The 27300-nt window shown below is 34.5% G+C and overlaps 1 protein-coding gene across 3 annotated transcripts in view; it reads right to left on the bottom strand.

Annotated features, from left to right (window-relative positions):
- The window catches only part of LOC120768068 (beta-1,4-glucuronyltransferase 1), a 186342-nt gene that overhangs the window by 43119 nt on the left and 115923 nt on the right, over positions 1 to 27300 (bottom strand). For 2 of the 3 annotated variants that reach the window (XM_040094590.1, XM_040094592.1), the window contains exon 2: positions 4369 to 4495. The exons of the other annotated variant lie outside the window; for it this stretch is intronic. The gene's annotated coding sequence lies outside the window, so the exon portion shown is untranslated. The remainder of the gene's footprint in view (positions 1 to 4368; positions 4496 to 27300) is intronic. 3 annotated transcript variants of the gene reach the window in all.

The raw sequence follows: 27300 nt of genomic DNA, 5'->3' as shown, positions 1-27300 counted from the left end.
TTACCACCCGGAAGCACAATGGGTCTAATGATAAACTAAGTGCAGACCCCTGCTGTTTAGCGCACTTCCACCTCTCTTTTCAACCAACCAACTGCAACAACAACTATATTATGCCTTTGATATTTGGGGAACACTTTCGTCTTCAAGTAAAAATTCAATTTCCCAAGAGTCGAACATTGATTTTTATTGCAAATTATACCCAGAAGCAAAGTTGTTCAGCCACCACAAATGAATTTTAATATTTCTTTTATCTGCTACTTCGATGTTATTGCATTGCTACACCAGCTCCTTTAGAGCTCCTCAATATCTGCAATATTCTACTTCAGCATCAGTGAGAAGTGTCTGGTAACACAAGTGTTGTAAAATTCAATAAGTTTGTGATAAAGAACAAGCGTTTTCATGACATTTCGCAACAAAGCCATTAACACTTACAACAAATTGCCGTTATTTTGAGGCGACTGCAATGTCCTAAGGTGTTGCGGAGCCAAACACTTGCAAAATAACTACATTTTCAGCTGTCAGTTATGCTAAACAAAACACTTCAATAAGCTACATAATTTGAGCAACGCTTCTAATATCAATTTCCACATCGGCAGCAACAGCTATAATAGCAATAACTGCAAGAACAACAACAGAGAGAATGGCTAATGCTGACCAATAAACGGGGAAAATGTGCACCGACTGAAGGAACGTCATCAATGTGGCAACTATATAGCCATAGCCAAGTTGCAAACCCATGAAAACGCTATGGCAATTTGATGTGACTGGAAGTCATTAACTTGTGTTCTTGTTGTTGATGTTTTTGGTGTTGTTATTGCTGTTGTCGCTGACTGCTGACTGACCATTAACATCAAAAAGCAGGAGCAACAGCAACAAACAAAAGCGGAAAAGCAGGATAGAGTAGAAAAAGACAACAACAAAAAAGAAACAACAAAACGGCAACGGCAACAATAATAAATACGTTAACTTTGGTTGCACCGAAGCTGTAATACCGCTCACAACTGCAAAGCTTTCATAGAAAAAGCTGATTTTGATCGCACAGTTTGTATGACAGCTATATGCTATAATGAACCGATCTAAACAATTTCTTTGGATTCTACACCACTGTTTTGGAGAATAACTCATGTCAAATTTCGTGAAAATATCTCTTAAAATGAAAAAGTTTTCCTTACAAGCACTTCATACCGATCACCTCGTGTAGCCGATATCAGCGCTGTCAACAAATAGCACCACCTTTGAGGAGAAAATTATGAGAGCAAAATTTCAGACCGATATCTCAACAACTGTGGCGTCTCAACAACTGTAGTTCGCGTATATAAAGATAGACGGATCGTCTCAGTTCGTCATGTTTGTCATTTATATACTATATATAGGTATGTATATACTTTATAGGGTCTTCGAAATCTCCTTCTGGGTATTATAAACTTCGTGACAATACCAATATGGTATATATGGTATATACTTTATGGGGTCTTCGAAATCTCCTTCTGGGTATTATAAACTTCGTGACAAACCTAATATACCTCGTTCAGGGTATAAAAGACACGAATAGACAACGATAATGAGAGTAACTGTGAAGTAGATATCAGCAACAATTTTCGAAAATACCACTTGGACTCGCATGTTGCAGTCAATTTTCTAGATTTTTATGATGCCGCAAACATCAAATTTGTAGCACGAGAAAAGCAACTATGCAAACGCGTATCTACTTGTAGCAAGAGCACTTGGGCGAGCGTTGACGATTACTGTGTTGGCTGTGTTGACGCTTGACTGTTGGCTGATGGTATAATGCTGCTGATAGCAGCTACGACGATTTGCTGCTTATGATGGGTATGGAAATGGAAATGGAGCTGAAGATGTTGAAATAGAAAGATGATGGCTGTAATTGAGTAGACTGTGCAAAAAATTATAATAAGAATAAGAAAACTACAACAAGCGCAAAAACACAAGCGCTGAGAAAAACGCGAGCTGGGAATGTGGCTGCTGGCTGGCAAGAAATGAAGGGACTTGTCTGCTCGGTACGGATAATGTGAGTTTGTTGTTATTGTTGCATGTGGCATGTTGGGCGACTACAATTGACTTGCATGACCATAAAAATTATACCATAATGTTATATACCGAAAACCGTTTGGAAAGCTAGACGAGCCGCTGGAGGGGAGCGTGGCTAAGTGGTTGATTGTAGCTTATTGAATTCACTGTGCACACATACTAACATAGAAAATTATAAGAAAATTTAGCGAAGCGTTTAAAAAAGAATTAAACGAATTTTTTACCTATACTAGGGTTGCTGCTGATGTTTTGCAGTTAAAGCTGAAACTTAGTTAAGGCTTAGGAAAATGTAGCTAAGCAAGCAAACAAAAAATTACCGTACAACAACTTGATTTTGTTCGATCAACTCAGCTCTTACCTCTTACCTTTTTCATTATATTCATTATAATCCCGCAGAAATTGTTTGATAAAGTTTAATTCTAGTCTAAAATTTTAAAAAGAAAATCGCCAAAAAACGCTCGAAACTCTCTAAACTAACGAATAACAGCGGAGAGTAATCGGCTCGGAGATATTTTTAGAAATTATTGACAAATTTACTTTATGGCTCTTATCATTATAGTTACCTCCATAGATTGCGACCTAACCTCACATGTGAATTTATGATTTATGAAATTTCTGCCGGTAGAAAAGCAAATTTATTGAGGATTCTTCTCTACAGGCTCTACTTCATTTCTGTGAAAACCCAAAAAAGAATTCGCAGTGACTTTTATCAGAAGAAATATGTCTATATCCACTAGCTTTGATGATCTGTAGTTGGAACAAACATGATTGGGAGCTAAATACTCGTATAGTTGCACCACTAGAGACACTCTTATATTTCATCTTAACTTAACCACTTTGCTTTACAGATTTATGAAATACCCGCGAGTAGTAAACAAAATTTATCGAGGATTTTCTTTACCTGTAAATTTTTTTTCGTCATAAATAAATACCATGGAAAAGTTAGAAGGTAGAAGGAAAATCTAATTATCTCTCATCTTAATCTAAATACATCAGCCATGTGTAGAACTTCACGGGAGTGGGGAAAGTTCTCTGAGCGCCATTCACATGGGAGTGCCCAGAAGAGACCAAGTATTCTCTGGGTAGTCAAAAAATGCCCGTCTGAAAGCGATCTAAAGACGAAACATCCCTAGCTAGGGTTGCGCGCTGGGTTAAGGACCCGACACGTGAAAAACGCCCCAAATGAAAAGAACAAAATAGCCTCCATCTAATGAAAGAATGCTCTCGAAAATTTGTTATTAATTATTAATTGTGGGTAAAAAAATAGTAAGACTTTGTGCATAATTTTAAAATTCCTAATTTATTTTTCAAAATCTACGTAGTCAATTTCTGGTATAACCTTCAATGCCCGTAGTGATTCGCGTTAAATATCTTCAAATGAATCAAAAGGGTTTCCCCGGTGCTGAGTTTGCTGAACAGCCAGTGGTCACATGGGGCTTAATCTGGCGAAGCCGGTGGCTGCGGCGCCATATTGGTTGAAAATTGCGCCAAAACTTCACGAGGAATCAATGAAGAATCCGACGGTGTTATCGTAGTGTAAAAACAAAGAGTTGTCGGCCCATAATTACGGCCTCTTTTAACGAATAGCTTCGCGTAAACGACGCATAACACTCAAAGGCTAATCGTTGTTGACAGTTTGGCCGGTCGGAAAGAGTTCGGAGTGCACCACAGCTCAATAATCAAAAAAAACTCTCAACATAACCTTGATGTTTAACCTGTTTTGACGTGATGTTTTCGGCTACAGGTCAACTTTCCTACGACATTCGGCCGATTGATCGTTTGTTTCCGAGTCGTAAGTACAGGTTTAAGACTCATCGTCAGTAATGATACGTTTCATGACATCCTGGTAGACGGAAAGCACTGTTTCACAGACGTTAACTTCTTTGTTGAATTTGAATTTAATCAGAAGTATTTTTTGCTGGATCTAATATTATCGGTTTTGCCACATCAAGATTTTCGGCACAAAAAAAATAAAAAAAACTACGTTTTTGCCAAAATGTTACAACTAAATAAAAAAACATCAAGATAAGGAAAAAATGTAAAAGGTCATAAAAAAACTGACACATACGAACGCCAAACCCTTTGAGGCTTTCATTATACTGACCTAGTACCATCACCCTGACTTGGAATTTCTCACCCCCCAGACAATAATCCCAAAAATGTTCCATAAATGTTAATGTTTTATAATTATAAGCTTTGAAGACCTTCAGTACTGCCCAAAAAATAACTTTCGGATGTGCTTATAAGACCGTTACATTAGATTAGATGCAAATTTCGGGGAGAAAAGTCGCCTTTTTAAGTAGATTCTACCCTGCTTACCTTGATTTCTTCCTGTTTCTAGACTGGTATAATTATTTTTAGTGTTCTTTTGTAGTCTGATCTCCATGTGCCAATTAGTGCGTGTTCGGCAGCTGTTTGTTTACGACGCGAAAACAATTTTTTGTACCTGAAAAAAATTAACAAAAATCAAAATCTGTGTTTACAATAAAATCACTGCTATGGAATCGTTGAAAATGTGCAAAAAAGTTTTAGGTAGTCTTTTGGGGAGTCTGTGATATAGTACAAACACAAGTAAAACAAAGCATTCAGTTCAAGTCTTGAAGTCAACGAAAATTTGCCATATTCGAGTCGTCTATTCACCACAGTTATTGACGATAACATCGAAAAAGTGAAAGCAGCAGTCCTTAGAAATGATCGCATTGATATCAAAAATATATCAGAGGGTCTCAACATCTCTTAAGGATCGAATGAATATATTTTGGTTAATGTTTTGGGTATGAAGCATGTCATTATGTCATGTTTACTTCAATCTGTTTTGAAACTATATTTACCAAATGCTATCTAACCTCATTAAAATAAAGCCAAGCTAACCTGAAAAATTATTTCAAATTTAGTTTCAATGATACCATAATTCGTAATGAAAATATCCAACTCAAACTTCAAAACGGTTAACCACAACTTTCATAATGCTTGTTAAACCTCGTAGCAGGAAAGAAAATCGCTTATATAAGTAAACTCCAGCGAGTTATTCTTATTGTAGGCAATTGAAAGCAGTTTACTTATACATATATACATATGTAGGAGAGTTTTCAAAGCAACAACGCTAAAAAATTGCACGAAAAAGACAATTTTTTTTTTTTTTTTTTGAAAAGGAACAAATAGGCGACTTGAACTCAAAGTCGTAACACTAGTATTTTTTAGCGGCGAAATTGCTGTGAAGAAAGCAATGAACTGTGCATAAATACGTCGGTATGTATGCAGCAGCAGTAGGAAGCTCTATAACGGCACTCGCAAATACTTATTATGTTTAATTAGACGAAAAGCAATTTTATACGCAGATAAAGCTGATTTTTACTATCTTTTATGATTTTACGCTGCAGCTGCAATAGCTTTTACGACTATCGCATTCGCTGGTGCCGGCGATGAGTTCGCCTGAAATGCAACGCTGCATAGCAGTTAAATTAATAGCTACTATTGGTGCGGATGAAAATGGTGAGTTTTATAGCGAGCACGAGTTCATTAAGAATTCCTAAGAAATGTGTGCAAAAATCTGCCAGATGAAAGAGCTGAAGAAAACACAAGAAGAAGAGCTAAATATATGTGAGAATTTCTTGCGAAAGGAGTACCTAGAGTGCGATGTTGAAGGAGAGGTTAGGGTAGGTAAAAATAAGTGGTGCAGTACAAAGGCAGATATTTGCTTTGGATCAAACCGAATCGATAACTTATAACTTCTATATAGATACATGAAGGAGATAAAAAAAAAAAGATTAAGAATAATAATACCAAAGTAATAGTTTATAATGAACCTATAAACCGCTTTTCAAAGCTTTTACAAATACGAATTTTTGAAATAAATTAAAAAATATATACAAGGTGCCTTTCAAAGTAAAAAGGACTTTAAAAAACATAGAACAAATGGTTTTTTTCGGCAAAATCAATTTATTTTTTTTTCAAAATAGTCTCCTTCTGCTTCAATACAGCTTTTTGCATTGGTCCAAAAGCATGTCGAACGAGTGTTTTAGCTCGTTGGCCGGTATGCCGGTGTTTTGAATGGCCTCTACGTCTGTATAACGCTTTCCTTTCATGGGCAAAATCTTTTTTCCGAAAAGAAAGAAGTCGCACGGTGCCATATTAGGTGACTACGGGGAGTGGTTAATGGTTAAAATGTGATTTTTGGTCAAATAAACCTCTTTAATGATGTCTTTCGAATGTTGGATTCTGAGCAATTTTTGGTCGTCAGTCAATATGTGCGGAACAAACCGTGCACACACTTTTCGTAAGCCCAAATGTTCGGTCAAAATGCGATAAATCGATGTTTTGGAGATGTTCCATTCAATTTCCATGAATTTCAATAATGACTTCGGCTGATTTTTGATGAATTCACGCAAAGTTTCGATGGAATTTCCGGTGATCCCGGATTTTGATTGGCCCACATGTTGATCGTCATTTATGTCCTCACGACCACTTTGAAAACGTTGAAACCACTCGGTCACTCTGCTTCGGGATAGGCAATCATCGCCATAAACTTGCTTCATCAATTGAAACGTTTCGGTAAAAGTTTTACCAATATTAAAACAAAATTTAATGTTGTCTCTTTGTTCGAAGTCCATGTTGGTCCATGAAAATTTCGAAAAATCTCCGATTTTGAAAATTAGCAGTTCATTAGGAAGGGAACCAGAGGCATACCCCGTGACATAAATATTTCGAAAAAATTCTTTTTTTTGCTAAAGTGATTGAAGGTTGAAATTTAGAGCACAATAAAATTGTAAAATTATTTTCTCATAAACTACTGGAGATAAATCGATGAAATTTTGTGAAGTCAAAGAAAAATGGTCGTGCTATATTAAGGATATTTTTCACGATCCATTTGTTTAAATAATAATATTTTACAAAATTTTTTGTTAAATAATTGAAAATTTTCAAGTGTTCTTCACCCCAAAAAAAAATTGAAAAGTATGTGACCCAACGCAGAAAATATTCATCTTAATAATCTGCAAAAAATTTTTGTTCATTCATACCATACCAAAGATATTGAATTTTTTGTCACCCTACCGCTCTTAAAACTTACATACATACATATGCATATAGCAAAATGTTCTTCATGTGGCCTATGCAGCAGACACATTTTGCATGATGACTAAATTAACCCAATTAACTTAATTAAGTTATGGTGAAAAAATTTTGCAACAGCGTAGAAATTGTTGTTACTGCATACATACATATGTACGAGTACCACATACTCCATTACTGATATATATTATATATACATATGAGGGCATAAAATATGCTCTGTCGTTATAAGGGGTGTTACAATAGCAACGCAACATTTACAATACATATTATGTTACTATAAAAACAACAATACTATATCGTATGTTGAAATGCACCATAGGCCAGGTCTATTTTTCGGAAATAAATTAACTTTCGATTTCGACCTTTTGATATACATATATTATATATATGTATATATATGTATATGGGTTACCCACTCGAAGTGTTACCAAATTCAAACTGCTATAACTACCACACTATTAATGACAGCGCGCTTAAATTTACACCAATAACAAATCATTCCATTGTTTACAAGCGTACAAAAACATTTTAGTCTGTGTCGTGTGAAAAAAAAGTTATACGTGATGGAATTTAAACGTAATAGTAGTGTGATTGCTTTATATTTGGCTGGAAAATCACAAGCAGCAATTGTTCGTCAGCTAAAACATCTCGAAGTGAACAAAATGTTTGTGTATCGCACTATAAATCGTTACAATGATACTGGCAGCATCGCAAACGCCAGAAGTCATAAGAAAAGCAACATCACCTGAGATGATTCGAAAAGTGAAGGCTCGACTTGAACGAAATCCACGTCGAAGTGGCAATCAAATGGCTAAAGAGCTGAAAATTTCGCAAAGTTCAATGCAACGACTGTTGAAAAATGAGCTAAAGGTCAAGCCTTACAAGTTCCAAAAAGGACACAATCTTACACCACAGCAAAAAAAAGTTAGACTCGAAAGATCGAAGGAGTTGTTACACTTGCACGAACGTGGCGAATTTCCGAACATTGTGTTTTCTGATGAGAAGAATTTCCCTATTGAGCAATTCATAAACTCTCAAAATGACCGTGTTTACTTGACCGAACGCACGTACGAGAATTTAAGCCTACGAATGGCCACCCGAAGTAATTTCCCATCGCAAGTGATGGTTTGGGCTGCCGTGACCGCTGATGGGCGCTCTCCAGTCGTTTTCATCGAGCCTGGTGTCAAAGTAAATGCGACTTATTATCGTGAAAATATTTTGGAAGGTGCTTTAGAGCCGTGGGCACGTAAACACTTCGGCCGGAAAGAATGGACGTTCCAACAAGACTCGGCGCCGTCACATAAAGCGAGAATTAACCAAGAGTGGTTAAAAAATCATGTTCCACGCTTCATTTCGTCGACACAATGGCTTTCGAATTCACCAGACGCAAATCCGATGGACTTTTCCATCTGGTCCATTTTAGAGAGCAAGGTGCGGACTAAAAAATACACCAGTATGGATGCGCTCAAGAAAGCGATTGTACGTGAATGGGCCAAAATACCACAAGCTCACATTCGTGCAGCATGCAACTCGTTTTTTGACCGTTTGAGGGCCATAGTCAAGGCAAAAGGTGGCCATATCGAGCTAAAGTGAATGGATTCTAAATTTTTGATTATTTTCATACATTTTTGTCATTGGAATCAATAAAAATATTATCAAACTAAAAAATTATAGTCGTTTGAATAGGTAACACTTCGAGTGGGTAACCCGTAGTATAGTAAGTTTGCCACGAAGTTGGTAACACCCAGAAGGAAGCGTCGGAGACCTTATAAAGTATATATGTACATATTTAAATGATCAGTATGTTGAGATGAATCGATTTAGCTATGTCCGTCTGTCTGTATATATACGAGCTAGTCCCTCAGTGTTTAAGATATCGTTTTGAAATTTTGCAAACGTCATGTTCAAGAAGCTGCTCATTTGTCGGAATTGCCGATATCGGATCACTATAACATATAGCTGCCATACATATTGAACGATCGAAATTAAGTTCTTGTATGGAAAACTTTCACATTTCACAAGATATATTAACGAAATTTGGTATATGTTATTTTCTAAGGCAACAATGTAATTTCCGAAAAAATTGTTCATATCGGTTGACTATAGCATATAGCTGCCATACAAACTGAATGATGGATATCAAATGCTTTCATGGGAAACTTTCTCATTTGACGATATATCTTTACCAAATTTGGTATGAGTTATTGTTGGTAGAAATAATGCAATCTCCGAAAAAATTGTTCACAACGGATTAGTATAGCATATAGCTTCTATACAAACAGAACGATTCGAGTCAAATGATTGCATTGGAGACTTTTTTGCCTTAGTAAACTTTTTACCTTTGGATGAAAATCACTGGCCGGTTACGTCTTTGCATTTACTTAAACACATAGTTACTGAAAGAAATGCACCTGTAAAGGGTATATTAATGATGTTATGTTTTCGATGTTATTAAAGATAGCCTTTCCCTTGTTGGTTGCGGCTCTAACTGGTCATTGCTCTACCGGTGTTTAGGCGAGAAGTTGAAAATCTTACAGAATATCAGTTGTTGAAGCTATTTGGAAGCAGATGGTGAAGAAATACCTCCTTCTCTCTTGCTTGTACCACCTTTTTGAGTTCATTGCTTTAAAACCTCGAACCACTTGACAGATAGGTCTAATAATAGGAATTCTATTTCACAAAAGATTTTATATAGTGGTTCAGGTGCGACGCTCCTTTGGAGGATCAACCATTGAACCTAAGTTATATTATGTTTCAATGCTTTTCAAATACATTTTGGTATTACAAAAAGTTTGAATAAAGAATTTCCAGTTATCGAAAAACTGTCTGAATACCCACAACTTGAATTGACTATCGTTACAGATAATTCTAGCTTCGAGGAGTCAGACAATTTCATATATTAAGGTCTCGTAAATATACACAATAAGAATGATAGTCCGAAAATTCTATATGAGATTTCACAACCAATTGCTACATTGGCTATGATCGTAGATAGCGAGTTCTTTTGAGGATGAAAGCTGACAGCTGTTTACTACGCTGGGAGAATGCTACGACCAATTTGTGTTCCTTTGACAGTCGGGACTACGTAACCGGAACGGACCCGGATTTTTAACCGGCCAAGAACTGTAAACTGGGCAGAATAACAACAACAACCAATTGGGGTATTTTTTACTGTCAGCTTTAAACAATTTTTAATAAAATGCAATTTTTTTCTAAGTTAACTCTATCCCATAGTACAAAATTTGTCCTCAGCCTTACTCTCGACTTCAATGGCCTTTCTCCCTGCAGAGTTAGATCGATTTTAAACTTAATTATATGCTCTAAATTATAAAGCTTATTTCGCATACGACTTGGATATCATAGTTTCCTCTTCTATGAGAGCGATGTATTAGATAATGCCACAGGGGCCTTCCCTAATACATTATTGTGAAGACCGCCCTCTAGTAGTTTACATAGTTAAGATATTTGTGAACGGAACTTAAATTAGTAAGAGCAAAAATAGTGTAAAACTAACTAACTTAAAAACGAGAAATATGTTTTCACTCTAATTTTGGACCTTCTATTTTTAAGCAACTCATTTATACACATACACTGTGTACTAAAGTACTTGACTCAAATCATTTTTGCTGTCTGTCACTGAGTGGCTGCATTTTCACGCAGTTTTATCTACTTAACTTCAAAGTTTATATCAAATAAATTCGCGAAAAGCAAAAAAAAAAAAATATATATACTTATAAATCTGACATGAATGCCTGTCTGCGATGTCTGGCGTGTTGGTGCGGCTTTTCACGCTCCAAATGCGGCATACACTCGCTCGTACACTCACGCATACGCGATACAATCGTGTGAGTATGTGCATATGTATATACATATATGCATGTATGTATGTATGTTATCGTTTCAGCAAGTGCGAACAGTTTGCTTTAATTAATTAAATTATTTACTGTAGTTATTGTCCGGAACACCACTAAAGTTAGTAATCTACTGCAGTCACTTCCAAAAAAAATATAATAAATGAAAATAAGAATAAACGTTCAATTCGACTACAACGAAGCTACTATAACCTTTAGAGGTGCATTTTTTTATCATATAGGGTCCGGCACTCGAATTAAAAAAGCCATAAATTCGGTTTGGAAAATTATTTTTATTTATTTTAAAGTACAAAATGTGTGAAAATAATCACAAATTCAGGACCAATTCACTTTTGCTCGATATGACCACCTTTTGCCTTAACTATGGCCTTGAGACGGTCAAAGAACAAATTGCAAGCTGCCCGAATGTGACTTGCCGGTATTTTGGCCCACTCACGGACAACGACTTTCTTCACCAAATCGAGACTGGTGTATTTTTTACTTCGGACCTTGCTCTTCAAAATGGCATAGAGAAAATAATCCATTGGATTCGCATCTGGTGAGTTCGAGAGCCATTGTGTGGTCGTAATGAAGTTCGGAACGTTGTTTTTCAGCCATTCTTGGTTCACTCGCGCTTTGTGAGACGGTGCTGAGTCTTGTTGAAACGTCCATGGTTTGCGACCGAAATGTTTGTTTGCCCACGGCTTCAAAGCAGCCTCCAGAACACTTTCCCGATAATATGTCGCATGTACTTTGACGCCAGGCTCGATGAAAACACTTGGAGAGCGCCCGTCTGCGGTGACAGCGGCCCAAACCATTATTTGTGGCGGGTGCTGCCTCCTAGTGGCCAACCGTTGACTTAGATTCTCGTATGAACGGTCGGTCAAGTAAACCCTATCGTTTTGAGAGTTTACGAATTGCTCAATTGGAAAAATTGTTTCGTCAGAAAACACAATGTTGGGAATTTGACCGCTTTCGGCTAAGCGAAGCAACTGTTTCGCTCTCTCAAGTCTTACTTGTTGCTGCTTCGGTGTGAGATCATGGGCCTTTTGGAACTTGTAAGGCTTGACCTTGAGCTCATTTTTCAATATGCGTCGGATGCTGCGGTCGGATGTCGTGGATTTCGCTCAAGTCGCTTCTTCACTTTCCGAACCATCTCACGTGACGTTGCAATATTTTGATGACCACCTCCATGGCGTTTTGCGATGCTGCCAGTATCATTGTAACGAGTGATGGTGCGATAAACAAAAACTTTATTAACATTAAGGTGTTTGAGCTCACGAACAATTGCTGGCTGTGATTTTCCAGCTAAATATAAAGCAATCACACTATTACGTTTGAATTCCATCGCTGATCACTTTTTTTGCGTTATACTTCGAGTGCCGGACCCTGTACAATGGTGTAAAAAGCGATTTAACATACATAGGTATATGCTATAGTGGCCCGATATGAACAATTCGTTCGAAGATTGTCCCCTTACCTAGCTACTGGCAGCAAAAAGTCGATTCGGCGCGGTTTGCTGCAAGTCGGCCTGACGTATGGAACGACTTGGTGCATTTTACATCCAGATCTTAAATTGAAAGCGTACAAAATACAGCTCTTGCAAGCCGCTCGACCTTTCCAGCGACATCGCTTCGCTCTTGAAAAGTTATAAGAAGATCCGATGTGGTCGAGCCAAATTTTGTTCAACGATGGGACCAATTTCTGGCTGAATGGGTATGTAAACAAGCAAATTGTTGTATTTGCCATTTTATCCATTGCCATTTTTTTTATTTATGGGCCGGTGGAATCATCGATCTATACTTCTTCAAAAATGATGCCGGTGTAAACGTAATCGTCAATGGCGAACGCTATCGTGCCATGATAATCGACTTTATGAAGCTTGAAATTGAAGCACGTGATCTCGGCGACATTTGGTTTCAACAAGACGGCACCACTTCCCACACATCTCAGCAATCAATGGACTTATTGAGAGAACACTTTGGTGAGCAGATAATTTCACGTTTTGGGCTGGTTGATGGCCCACCAAGATCATGTGATATCAACTAGTTAAACTTTTTCCTATGGAGATATGTAAAAACTAATGTCTGTGATAACTATGCCGCTTCGATTCATTCCTTAGAGCAAAACATCGTCAGTTACCGGTCGAAAGTTCGAATGAGTCATCGAAAATTGAACTCAACGGATGGACCATCTGAGACGCAGCCCCAGCCAACATTTGAAAGAGATAGTCTTCAAAAAATAAATGTTAAAGAATGTTCTTTCGAATGCTAATAAACATCTCCAATTAAATTTTCAGTTTCTGTGTTTTTTTTTAAGTAGGGAACCTCGAAATGGATCAACCTTTGTAACTTAATCCGGATTTCCGAAAAATTTTAATACCTAATACTAGACTGTATAAGAGATTCTCAAAAGTCTACTGTATTTCACTCATAAAATTAAAAATATAGTTAAAATTAAAAATATAATTGAATTTTGTTGAACGAAATTTTTTTCAGCCTTTTCTCATTTTTATGCTTCCTTAACGCACTTAATTACAGCAAAGTGAAAACATACAATTATTGAAATAAAATGTAGTAATTTAGCATTTTAACAAATTTACTCCGCATTACCTAAATTAACGCCGAAACTAATTTTTTTGCTTTTGTAATTTGGCAGCATTAAAATTGAAATTTATTAGGCCACTCTTGCGTTACCACATACACTTTGGCGCTTAATTGTGCGGAAAATTTGGCGCGTGTGTGGTTTTTGGGCTGCAGGCTTTTTATGCTTTCCCCTGCGGTTTTCTGCTGTTCTTTTTGCATTTTCCATTTACCATTTTTCAGTTTAAGGTTTTTATTGCTTTTGTTTGCTGACACTTGAAAGCCATTGCCCACTCAACGTGGCATGCGTTCATTAAAGAGGTTGTTATTCCATAGGTAGGATTTTAAATAAATAATGGGAGGTTAAATTTAGATGTATTATTAAATATTTACAAATATACGCGGAAATATATATTTATTTCCTTGCTGAATAATTAGCAAAGATTTGAAGCCCAAAGTTGAAATATTCATCTTAGTTAAGGAGATAATAAAGAGCGTTCTTTGTATGGTCATTAACAGCGATAACAATGTAGCAGTTTAAGAACTGACAGAAAACTACTTCAGCGTAGATCAATTGAAGAATAATTTCCTCTTCCTAAAGTGTGGTGTTATAGGTATGTAACTGTATGGAGAGAGACTGTGTGAAGTTCCTTAGAAAGATTCTACGAAAATTTACTGGTTAACAGAATGTCACTTAGTACATACTAAATTACTCTTCTAGGAAAATAATTCCATTAGTTCTTGAAAATTTTCGGAAAGAAAAATTTTATATTTATTAATAAGAAGATGGTAAAAAATTGGGAATTTTAAAACTCTCAGAAAAAAAGTATAGTCTTCATAAGAAATAGTTTAATAGAAAAATTGTTATCCATAAATACGTGCTTTATTTGATAATATGTTTCCAACCTCTGTTCAATATGATACCTTTGGTCTCACATTTTCAGTTTTATCTAGAACACAAGCCTACGGCTGGAACAAAGTCTTCAGAAATGATTGATAATCGTTGAAAACATACCTGGACGACATTCGATCTCTTCATGTGATGAAAATATCAAAAAAGTATGGTGCTTGAAAATCATCAGGCAAGTGTTAGAAAGATGTCAAGAGACCTCGCCATCTCTCGAGGGTCCGTTTCAGAATAAATCATGAATTTGTTACGGAGGGACAAAAGGTTAATACGGATGGAGAACATTCGTCGAAACGGCCGGAATTGTGAAAGAACAATTCATGGATTTTACAAGATGATATGCGCCATAGCATCGAGCCACGATTGTGATCGAATTTAAAGCCAAAAACGCAATAACCGCCATCGATCAACCACCGTATTCACCAGATAGGGCTCCGTGTGATTTTTTCCTATTCCCCAAACTGAAATTGCCGCTCCAAGGAACCCGTTTTCAGTCGATCGAAGAGGTAAAACAAAATTTGTAGAAGGAGCTGAAGGCAATCCCAAAAAGTGCTTATGAGAACATTCGTCGAAAACGGCCGGAATTGTGAAAGAACAATTCATCGATTTCACACGATGACATGCGCCATAGCATCGAGCCACGATTGTCATCGAATTTAAAGCCAAAAACACAATAAATAGCATCGATCAACCACCGTATTCACCAGATAGGGCTCCGTGTGATTTTTTCCTGTTCCCCAAACTGAAATTGCCGCTCCAAGGAACCCGTTTTCAGTCTATCGAAGAGGTAAAACAAAATTTGTAGAAGGAGCTGAAGGCAATCCCAAAAAGTGCTTATGAGAAGTGTTGGGCCTGGAAAAATCGTTAGCATAAGTGCATTACATCTGGTAGGGATTACTTTGAAAGCGACAAAATAAGTATTGATGCATAATAAACTGTTCATTTAATCTGTCCTCGCGAAACAAAGCGATAAAAAAATGTTTCCTAAAGATGAAGATAATGTTGCCTTAGAGTTTTTATGATTCCTAAGTCCAAACTGGTTTCAACAGAATGATGCCACACACATGTTTAAAAAACCACCTCTTTTATGTGGACTCATAATATGCTCGTCGCTTTTAAGGTCTATGTATATGCAACTTCTGATTTCTAGAAATTAATATGAAATTATAAAACCAAAACTCTTATCTCGGCTTAATTATTCCATACTTTCTCTTTGAATTACTTTTCTATTTGTAATGAAAATTCAGTTGAAAGAATAATTCAAAAATAATGAACCGCAAAGAAATGCGAAGCACTATTCTTCGTCTAAGTGATTTTTGTCTGCAGCAGTGGTAAATTGGAAATACTAAATGTCCTCGTTGGACTTGAAATAGCAATGCAAGCGCATAACTGTACTTGCAGATGAAGAAGTTATGCACATTAATTATCAGCAACGAAAGTGTACTGATTAAATATAAAAAAAATCTAAACAAAATATAACAATAGCGTTGTGACAACAACAAAAAGAAATAGAAAATATTCAAAAAAAGAAAGAAAACAAGAGAAAACGTTAACTGAGGCTGCAGTGTAGTACAAATACCCCTCACAAGTAAAAAGATTTCCATCCGAAGGCTTCATTTTGTTCGGTCTGCTTGTATGGCAGCTTTATGATATATTATTTCGATCTGAACAATATGTTTGCAAATTGTTGAAATGCTTTGAATAATTTCTTGCACCAAATTTCGTAAAGATATCTTTTCAAATAAACTATTTTCCATACAAAGCTTGATTTGGATCGTTTAGTTTTTATGACAGCTATATGCTATAGTGGTCTGATATGAGCGATACCAACAAATAAGTAGCTTCTTGGCAAGAAAAAGACATTGGTGAAATCTCGATATCTCAAAAAGAGAAACCTCAAGGAAGATGAGCGACTAGTTCGATTATATATAGACGGACAGACTGGACTCAGTTCTTCACGATGACCCTTTATACCATATAAATACAGGTTCTCCGAAGTTTCTTCTTCATCTTAATTGGCGTAGACACCGCGTACGCGATTATAGCCGAGTTAACAACAGCGCGCCAGTTGTTTCTTCTTTTCGCTACGTGGCGCCAATTGGATATTCCAAGCGAAGCCAGGTCCTTCTCCACTTTGTCCTTCCAACGGAGTAGAGGTCTTCCTCTTCCTCTGCTTCCCCCAGCGGGTACTGCGTCGAAGACTTTCAGAGCTGAAGTGTTTTCGTCCATCCGGACAACATGACCTAGCCACCGTAGCCGTTGTCTTTTAATTCGCTGAACTATATCGATGTCGTCATATATCTCATACAGCTCATCGTTCCATCGAATGCGATAGCTTTTCTCTCGAAAACTCGTAACGTCGATTCAACGGTGGCCGTCATCGCCCAAGCCTCTGCACCATATAGCAGGACGGGAATTATGAGTGACTTATAGAGTTTGGTTTTTGTTTGTCGAGAGAGGACTTTGCTTCTCAATTGCCTACTCAGTCCGAAGTAGCACCTGTTGGCAAGAGGTATCCTGCGTTGGATTTCCAGGCTTCCAGGTATTACAAGCTTTAGAACAAGCTTTACATAACCCATTCAGGGTATAACTACACAACAGGCGACAGACAGCCAGCAATAACAATAACAACACAAGTACGAAGTATAACATTATAAATAACTGCAACGAATAAACGGTAAAAATAGTCGCGGCAACGAGAGTCAATGGAAATTAAACAAATAAAATAAAAAGCAGCAAAAACGAAAATAATAAAAGAAAAAGCTAAAAAGTAAAAAGAGTTCAAAAAAGCTACGTCCAAAAGCAGGTTGAAAAGGCAAAATTACTATGGAAGCGATGTTGATGGGCTTGTCATGACTTGTAGTTTCGCAGTTATACAACGACAGACATGCGGCTACCGAAAATGTTGCACAACAATTGAAGGACGAATGGCAGGCAATATAGGAAGAAGACACAACACAACACAAAAACGAAAACAAAAACTTAAGGAAATAAGCACGCAGTTACAGCAAAAAAGTGCTGAAAGGCAGGAAAGAAAAAAAAAACAGATTGCATAGACGCTTGCCGCAAGACAAGTGAAGCAGACAAACCACAAACAACAACAAAAAAGAAACAACACTTGCAAGCCAGACTGTGCGCTTGAATGCGGCTCAGCTGCTTCCAGTTGCATTTCGGCCAACGCCAATGAGCGGAGATGAGGAGCTGGCAAATAAAAAAAGTGAATAGCAAAATATTCATAACAGACTTAAACGCCGAAAAGCAAGCAGCTTAGCGACGAGTTGCTGCCTTTATATGCGCTATATACGGCATGTACTACAAGTATGTGCCTTTATATATATATATTTATATAATATTATATATTAAAGCCGTTTTCATAAACATAAGCTGCTGTAATATCACTGGCAACACTCCGAATCTTGCTATCAGCAGCGCTGTGCTTAGCATCAGCAATCACACTAGTCGTGGCTCTACATGCTGTTGCAGACAATTTTCTTAAATTCCGCAGTGCGCTTGCTTGTTGCTTATCTACTTATTCTTAGCTTTTTAGCTGATAGGATTTGCGCTGCTCCAAGAGTGCTTGCTTTTCATAACTGTGAGACAGTTGTTGTTTCCTATGCTCATGATTTTCACAGCAAGTTGTTCTTGTTGTGTTTTGTGGCAGATAATTATAGTGAAGTATAGCATATCCAAGATTTATAAGTCAACTTAATATTTCTAAGATATTTTACGTATGTACATATGTACCGATATATGCGGCATAAAACCAACCGGAAATTTTAAATTCTTATAGAAAACTAGAGGACCCGTCCCCGCTTCACTCTGGCTGATACATAGATAATGCTACTACTACCATCTATATGATTTCTATTAGTTGGATTATAACTATTAGTTAATGAGATATAGCATTTTTATGAAGCAACTTGTGTTAGTTTTTAAAAAATGGACCATGGATTTCGAGTGTTAATAAAGCTTTTTGGGGGAAAATACTGTTGAATTTGGGCTCAGGGAATTCCAGCGATGAAAAGATATTTGCTAAGCTTATAGAGGCGAAAGCTCTGTGCAAGGTGGGTGCCTCGCAAGTTCATAATTCAACAAAAACAATGAATAACTGATTCTGAGAAGTGCTTGAATGCTCTTTAATGGTCGGTGTGTGACAATAGAAACATAACTCCATCATTTCCCACTGAAGTTCAGTCGACTGTCATTCTAGTGGACTGCACATGATGAACCGGTTCTCAGGCGTGGAAAGACGAAAAAGTCAGCTGGAAAGGTTATAATATAGCCTTTTGGGATGCACGTGGTATAATGCATACTCAACGACTGATTACTGAGCCAGTTATAATCTATTTTATTGCGTATTTGGTTGTAGTTCTTTTCTACTATTCCAAATACTTAGCAATAGTTTTATTTTTGAGGAAGAATCTGTTTAAAATTGTACGCATATATTCAAATGATTCTTACAAACATTAATTTTGAACAAATGCAAATGGATACTGTGATGGTAGCGCAATCTATCGGATCCAATGTAAAACATTCCAAAATTAGCAATTAATTACAAATGAAAAATTAATTTAAAAAACATTTTCCAGTGGACCAAATTGTGAATCTAAACCATCCTCGAGTCTCCTTAGGCACACACAAAAAATTTCATCAAAATCGGTTCAGCCGTTTAGGAGCAGTTCAATTACAAACACACGGTCAGAAGATTTATATATATAAAGATATATTGGAGTTAGAGGTTATATTGACTCGATTTTATTCATTTTTGGCATCAAAACATATCATTATCAGAGAAAAATCACATTTGAATCACATTAAGATACCTCACATACTAACCGATATATGTATGTACATATAATATATAATATAAACTCAACCAGAGGTTTAAAAATCCTCATATATGCTATAAGGGAACAAGAAGTCATTTTCACCTGACCTTATTAATTTTTAGACATCACGACACGTTATTACCAGAAAGAGATGAACTCTGAGTTTGATCAAGATAGCTCACAGATTGACCAATATGTATAGTATAAAGCATATAAAGCCGGGCGTTCGGTTATTAGTTCAAAGTTTGAATACCTTTATACTCCACCAATTGTCCGCTCCTAGGCCCGTGTAGTGTAAGATGGAGTGTTGGAAGAGGTACCCCGTTGGATTCCAGTAATCGTCTCGGAAGGTGGAAGAAGCAAACAAAACCCACTGAAGGACCCATCTATCTTGTAGCGTTAAGTTAAAATGCTTAAACCAACCGAAGTCCTGACAATGTCACAACTAAGTGGTGGCACCCACGCATGGAAAGACACCCACAGCTTCGGCAGTGATAGGAGCACAAGTTCTGGAGGCGCTAACCTCGTTCACAGATGAACGAATAAGTTCGCCAACCGTAATTTTGAGAGGAGTTGGGACCCACAAAAAGAGTGAGCATTACTCCTCTTGAAAAAGGGACCGATTGAGCGGCAAAGTAATGGACCATCAGTTTAAAAAATCAGCAGTGACATAGTCCACACCGGCAGACCCGGAGTAAGCATGACGGCGGAGTAACAGCGCCAGCGATGGTCTAATTCACTGACATCGAATTTGTTGGTGCTCAAATCCGACATAGTTTTTTTTTTTTTTAAATGGAAGTGTTCCGGTTGGCCATTAAGTACTTGGAAGACGTTGCAGCCATCAGCTCCATAGTATAGGCCTCTACTGGAGCTTAGAGTTGACTCCAAACTGCGTTTCATACGTGACGAGGAGGCCCGTACGCTCCTTAAAATCAAAGTAGGATCTATATATCGGAATTGAGGACGAGTCTGTGAGAGACATTTCATCATGGGAGTACCACAGAAAGTTAGATATGTATATGGTATATATCAAGACTAGTACTCACTTGTTATTCTCCACCGTCCAGTTTAGGGTCGGTTCCCGGCAGATCGCGACAACATCTCCTTAGGAGAGTTGCCCCCTGACGTGGCCAATACTAGAAAGACGAATGTGAGGAGACAAGTGGAATCGTCATTGGCCACGACGTTTACCGGCGAGCACCCAGGAGTCCAGTCGATAAGCACGTAGATGGAGGGATGTGAGGATTTCCACCCAATAAGGAGAGTGCCGGGATAGGAATTTGAGATCGACTCGGAAACGGACAGGGCTGATTCCTTCTCAGGAGGCCAGACTCCGGAATAGCTCAGTATCTAATAATAATAATATATGTTAATCACTGAGAATAACTGCCAACGTAGCAGCGTGACGTGCGAAAGCCTGGTCGATAAACTAGTATACCTTGCATTGTCTTAATCCAGCAACTCATCACCTACCAATGCTGGGGTACTGGACTAAACTCAATCCTATGTAAACCTATTTTTGGCCAGGGATAGGGCTAATTCAAGGATCTGCATAATATGTAAAAAATAGTACAATTTTTCTCTCTTAGCATACATATCGACACAGGACATCACAATGGTGAAAATTAAGATTATAAATTTACCAATTTATATTTCAATATTCACCCAGAACCTCCACCGTATGGATCAAAAAGACCATCAAGAATTAGTTACATACAAAAGCTCAGTATTTTTCGCATCAATCACTTCAATCAATTCAGTATTGTAACTTTGATTCTATTATCTATATATAAATATTTAATACTAAGCCGGCAAAAAACTTGCCGCATTAAATAAATTACGAAGAGAATACGGAGATATGCAGTAATCGAAAGTCATTTGCAGATAAAAGCCAAAATGATTCCAGGAAATGCTCATTCATTTGTAAACGTTTTCAGAAGAGAATTAAGATGTAAAATGGAGCTCGAATAACAACCAAAGGCAACACATTAAAGCAGAGATATTTTTTTCAGATCAAAAAGTCAAAGAAGGGAGATGAAAGAGACGCGACACCCACGCCACATCACACACACAGACACCCACCCACTCACCTTTCAAGCAATTACAGTAAAATTTTCAACAGAAGACCGACAGCGTTGACATTTCTCAATTTCACTTGCCGGAAAGTGCTTGTGGCAAAACGAAAGTACAACAAAAACCAAAGAAAACAGTAACGGTATATACATAAGTATGAAAATATAATGGAAATATTTGCGCGGCGTTGAAGCCATCACCGACTACATTGCGCAACGTAATGCGACACTCGGAATTGTTGTAAAATTGCAAGAACAAAAAACCAACGAAAATATAAATGGCGAATAAATATATCGAGTGAATTGGACTGACAGCGTGGCGTAAATGACTCTTCGAGCACGCGAGGGATATAGCAGAGCCATGTAATATTACAGTTACACCTATGATATTTGTATGTATATGTCTATGTGCGATAGTTGCTGCACAGACGCCATTAATATTTCGGCAGCACACAGTTATCAATATTTCACAGCTGTCAATATGATACATATATAGTATTTACAAACAAATATGTGTGACAGGATATACGGAAATTTGAGAATATTTATGTTGATTACATGGGTGTAAGGAAAATATTATGTCACAGCTTTTGCTGGTGAATCGTGTTTTATTACTGATTTTGTACTATTGTTGTACAGCATTGTATGGTTTCTCAATGGAGCACCAGTTGCGTAATTAATTACATTGAAATATAAATTCTAGAACTTAAAATTCACATTTCCACAATTATAAGTCATTACTTTTCATGAAATAAGTTACAATTTGTAGCTCATTAATTATAATTCATTTATAATTCCTAATTTATAATTTATTATTTTTAGTTGCTAACTCATAACTCGTTACTAATTAGTCATAATTCATATTAACAATTCTTCTTTTCATAATTTATAACTAATTATTTATAATTCATAATTATTAATTCGTAATTCATAACTCATAATTCATAACTCATATTTCACAATCCGTTAATCATAATTCATAATTCATCATTCAGAGTTTATTAATCATAATTGATAATTCGTAATTCTCCATTCATAATTCATAAGACATAATTCATAATACGTAATTTGCAATTCATAAGTCATAATTCAAAATTCACAATTCGCAATTCATAAGTCATGATTTGTTATTCATAATTTACACTTTATAACCCATAATTTATAATTCTTAGTCCCTAATTCAATACTATTATATTTCATACTTGATAATTCATAAGTCATGACTTATAATTCATAATTCATTTTTCTCAATTCATATTTCATAATTCGTAATTCATAAAATAATCTTAATTACTACTCATATAAAATTTAATTAAATTTCAATCAATGAAATTCAAATTCGATTTATAATTAATCATTCATAATTCCAATCTTGCCATTAAGAATGAAATTTTCAATTTTTAATTCCATTTTTGAAATTTCAAAAGAAATTTTCGGATATCAAAATTCTTGGACTACGAATTAAAATTAATGAAAAATTAAGATTAATGAAAAATTAAGATTACTTAAAAATCAAAATTGATGGAAATTAATTAATAATTATGATTAATTAATATGAATTAAAAATTAAATTCACCATTAAATTAATGAAATTATTGAAAATTAGTTAAAAAGTACATTAGAAACTAAGATTAATTAAAATGAATTCGAAATTAATTGGAAAATAAATTAAAATAAATTAGAATTAAATTAATCATTAAGATTAATTAATTAAAAATTAAAATTAATTAGAATTAAATTAATCATTAAGATTAATTAATTAAAAATTAAAATTAATTAGACTTAATTTAATCATTAGGATTAATTAATTAAAAATTAAGATTAATTAAAATTAAATTAATCATTAAGATTAATTAATTAAAAATTAAAATTAATTAGACTTAATTTAATCATTAGGATTAAAAATTAATTAAAAATTAAGATTAATTAAAATTAAATTTAAAATTAATTATAATTAATTAAAAATTTAGTTAACCACACATTTAATTTTTATTCGGTTTCTGCGGAAACTTTAAATTAACACATTTAATCCAAGATCTTTGGGATTCTGATTTGTGAAAGTTTATTTTTTTTTATACCCTCCAAAACTTTAAAATTAATTCAAATTATATCAATAAAATTTATTTCTTATTTTTTCAAACCGATATTTGAGATAAAAAATTAAAAATAAATTTTATTTATAACCTAAAAAATTACGGTTCATTAAAATGAATTAAAAATTTAAGATTAACTAAAATTAATTAAGAATTAAGATTAATTACAAATAATTTAAAATAAAAATTAAGTTTAATTAAAAACTAATAAAAAAATGAGATTAATTAAAATTAGTTAAACATTTAAGAATAAATAAAATTAAATAAAATTTAAGTTTAATTAAAAATAAATTTTATATTAAAATCAATCAAAGATTTAATATTAATTTAGGTTTTGCAGAAATTTTAAATTATAATTTTTTATCCAAAACGTTTGGAAATCTGAATTCGGAAAACTTATTTTTGTCCCTCAAAACTCAAATTAATTCAAATTATGCGATTAAAATTTGTTTGTGATTTTTTTAACCGAAATTTGGGATAAAAATTAAAAATAAAATATATTTATGAGCTAAAAAAACAATAAAGAATGTGCGACTTTTTTATAATATAAAAATATTATAACTTTTATTTATTTTGAATTATTTAATCCGGTACTTGGGATTATATATTTGATTAAGATTTTTAGTATTACAAAAAAAATGCAATTCCATTATATTAACAACTCTGCTGGTGAGAAATTGTGAAATACTTTTGTAGAACAAGGATATTTGACTTTCTCTAAAAAATTCAAACTTTTTGAGGCACATTTCAATGTTAACAAGACTTCTGACACCAAACCTTTTTAATTAAGGTCAATGCATATTAGAATTATTAATTTAATTATAATTATTTATTTACAAATGAGAATTTAGGCCTAAACTGAGACCATGAAAGATATACGGCCACATGAAATACCTCAAATTTATTCAACCAGCAACTTGTCATGGAACAGACCTACAACGTGGTGGCCATTACTGCTTCCACACAAATTGATTTAACCACAAATAAATAAAGAGCGGGTGAAATTATATAGATAGGTATATGCAGATATGTATATAGTATGTATCCGTGTGAGCGTGTGTGTGACACAGCAGATTGTTAACAATTTATGTTTGTTGTTATATTTAATTGTGGTTTGGCAGGAGCACGACAGCTGTGGTTGAATGAGAGAGGAAATGGCACCTATATACATACATATAGACATATAGAAAACGTACATACATATGTACATATATAAACAGTAAAGTATATGTTGCCATTATATATTATCATATATCGCTCTTTATATACATATATACATATGAATTTAACTTTCATGTTTGCTTGTGCCTTTGATGCATTTAAATAAATTATATATGCTTGTATCCAAACGCCTGCACATGTTAAATAACGGTTAAATGACGCAAAAAGGTCAAATGTGTTAATTCAGCTGTAAGCCACAGACTACTCAGAGCGCGTTAATGTCAATACGTGTGTATGCGTTTCATTCTAGATGTGACAAACTATGTGGTTTGGTTGCGTATACGTCCGGCTGGCCGGCTGGCCGGCTGGTTTTGTAACTTGCTGATCTTAGCGTTTGTGGATAAACATGTCGAGTCAGTATTTTAAAAATAAGTTTCACTGCTACCAAGTCAATCTGCTTAAAAGGTAGCTTATTTCTTATACTAATTTTGGTTTCTTAGCATACATTTAGGGGCATTCTATATTGTGTTGGTGTATGCCAAGTTTTATCACAATATGTGCATGTTAAGGCGCTTGTACTCATAGCGGATAGACATTTTGTTCGATATCATTTACCTTGATTATTTTCGGAGTTATAAACAACCGTTAGTTGAACCAAACTCGCTACAGGATGAGTTAAGCTACATAAAGTAAATTAAATTTTGAAAAGGGTTGCCACATATCTTTAAAAAAAAAATTATTCCGGCAGTAAAAATATTTTTTTTCCATAAGAATTTGAATTTTTTCACGAATACAACCTGAAAGTGTTGCCACCTAGAGTAAAAAAGTCTACCGTTAAAAAATTTTAATATTAATTTAAATTAACTCTTTATCTCAATAAAATTAGCAGATGTGAAATTAAAAAAATTGTGCGCAAAAAATTTTAAAAGGGTTGCCATATGTCTTAAAAAATATTTTAACTTTGGTAATAAAGATAAAATTTGTATTTTAAAAGCATTAGGTACTACTTTTTCGTGAAAGTGCTGCCATCTATCGTAAAAAAAAATTATTTTCTAAAATAAAATTAAATTAACATAAATAAACTTGTTATATCAATAAAATTAGCAGATGTAAAGAAATATTTTTTTTCCGAAAAAATAATTTAAATTAAAAATAAATTTTATTTATAATTTTAAAAGTATTGCCACGTTTTTTAAAAAATACTGCAAGCTTAGCAATACAAATTAAACGCTTAATTCTTTAAAAATAACAAATATAAAAAACAGTATCGAACAAAATTTGTAAAAGTCTTGCCACCTATCTTAAAAAAATTTTAATATTGCCACAAATAAACCTTTTATTTCAATAAAATCAACAGTTGTAAAATTATTTTTTTTTCGAAAAAAATTTTTTCAAAAGTGCTGCCACCTAGCGTTAAAACCAATTTAAGTTTAGCATTTCAAATAAAAAGTTTAATTCATTAAAATTAGCAAATATAAAATAATTTATCGAAAAAATTTCTAGAAGTGTTGCCACCTATCTTAAAGAAAAGCACTTTAATAAAAAATTCAATATTTTATTTCGATAAAATATTTTATTTCAATAAAACAATTTAAATAAATTAAATTGTATATGTAAAAATATATTTTTTTCCTACAATATTCATATTATGTTGCCACCTTTCTTAAAAAGTTTTAAATTTAATAATACAAATACAATTTTTATTTATATTTAATTTAAGAAATATGCCTCCAGCATTAAAAAATAGCATGAACATAAAAATTTAGAGTTACCATCTTTATCAAAATAATAAGTTATCAAAAATAAAAGATATAAAATATTTAGGTGAAAAATATTTCAATACTATACACTAACCTTAAGATATTTAATTTTATACTACCTAAAACATAGCTGCTATCTTCTGATCTTGCCGAATAGATCAAGTACAAGTCAAGTCAAGTATAGGAAGGGTTTTTTAAAATTACAGAATTTTTCAATTTTTTCGAAAAATCAATTTTCAGAATTTTCAAATTTTTTCAAAATATGTCACATGAATTTTTTTACATTTCTTATAAACAAACCACATACTTTTGTTATTAAATAAAAAAACACTAATTTTGTTATATTATATCCTAAAGTAACTAGTTTGTAATTGGTTCACTGCTCGTGCTATAACTGTTAGAATGATAGTATACCGCAAGCCAAGCAAATCAAAGAAACAATCTCTACGTCTAATTATGCTTAGCAACGGTGCATAGCAAATCATAATTTCGATTTAGAATTTTGAGCTATTATCGTAGATAAAAATTGAGATAAGCAATACTATCATAACCCGTTTTTTTTTCAGTTGTTAATTGATAACAAGTAATAAAATGTTAGGTACTTAATTCATATCAGCTGAGTCACACGAAGTATGTCTATCGCACCGGTTTTTTTTATTTTTTCAAATTCTCATTTGTTTTGACAGTATACCGCACATCTTGTAAATTATTTTACTCAAGCATTTCTTTATCTAATTGGTTTGCTGTTAAATTTCAATTAGTACATATAATAAATCATAGCAAATGACATATGAACAGAATTCCCGTAATATTTATTGATAAATTGCCGATGTCAGAATGAAATGTCAACAAGTTTTGGGCTAAAAAAACTGATAGCTGAACAAGTGGCAATGCAAAATAAATGTGAGATACTTAACCACTTC

The sequence above is a fragment of the Bactrocera tryoni genome, chromosome 2 (genome assembly GCF_016617805.1).
Source record: "Bactrocera tryoni isolate S06 chromosome 2, CSIRO_BtryS06_freeze2, whole genome shotgun sequence".
Lineage (NCBI taxonomy): Eukaryota > Metazoa > Arthropoda > Insecta > Diptera > Tephritidae > Bactrocera > Bactrocera tryoni.
Note: the sequence above shows the minus strand (reverse complement) of the source record. Positions and strands in the feature narration are given on the sequence as shown.